Here is a 710-nt window from a genome sequence, read left to right as displayed (position 1 = left end):
GACGCGCCGTTACATGATAGACAATGTGATTCTACTGATGAATGGCGCATTGCAAAAAAAATCTGTGAAAGAAATTCTGGTGAAGTGCCACCCACTGGGCCGCTTCACAGAAATGGAAGCAGTCCACATTGCCGAGACGCCTTCCGATCTCTTCAATGCTGTTCTGGTTGAAACACCATTAGCTCCATTCTTTCAAGACCGCATGTCTGAAAACACCCTAGATGAACTGAATATTGAATTACTGCGCAGTAAACTGCACGAGTCTTACCTTGAGGCAGTCTATGAATTCTGTAAGAACCACGGTGATGTCACAGCAGAAATCATGTGTCCCATTCTTGAGTTTGAGGCTGACAGACGTGCTTTTATCATCACTCTGAACTCCTTTGCACTGAACTGAGCAAAGAGGCCCGGGAGACCCGCGACCCGGCCTGTGGCAAGCTGTATCCTGAGGGGCTCCGCCTGTTGGCTCAAGCAGAAGACTCTGATCAGATGAGGAGAGCAGCAGACCATGATGGGGTATACAAGCCTTTGTTTGGCGCTGTGGGTGGTGGCAGTGGAGGAAAGATGTTGGAGGATGTGTTTTGTGAGCGTGAGGTACACATGAACGCGCTCGCATTCAACAGACAGTTCCACTATGGCGTGTTTTACGCTTACACAAAGCTGAAGGAACAAGAAATGAGAAATAGCGTGTGGATAGCAGAATGCATTTC

General features: G+C 48.3%; 1 pseudogene; it reads left to right on the top strand.

The window, feature by feature from the left end:
• Positions 1-13: 13 nt before the first annotated feature.
• LOC115285029 lies at positions 14-703 on the top strand (annotated as a pseudogene).
• Positions 704-710: the final 7 nt, after the last annotated feature.

This window comes from Suricata suricatta, unplaced genomic scaffold (assembly GCF_006229205.1).
Source record: "Suricata suricatta isolate VVHF042 unplaced genomic scaffold, meerkat_22Aug2017_6uvM2_HiC HiC_scaffold_34611, whole genome shotgun sequence".
Classification (NCBI taxonomy): Eukaryota; Metazoa; Chordata; class Mammalia; order Carnivora; family Herpestidae; genus Suricata; species Suricata suricatta.
The sequence above is the reverse complement of the archived record's forward strand: the minus strand, read 5'-3'. Positions and strand labels throughout refer to the sequence as shown.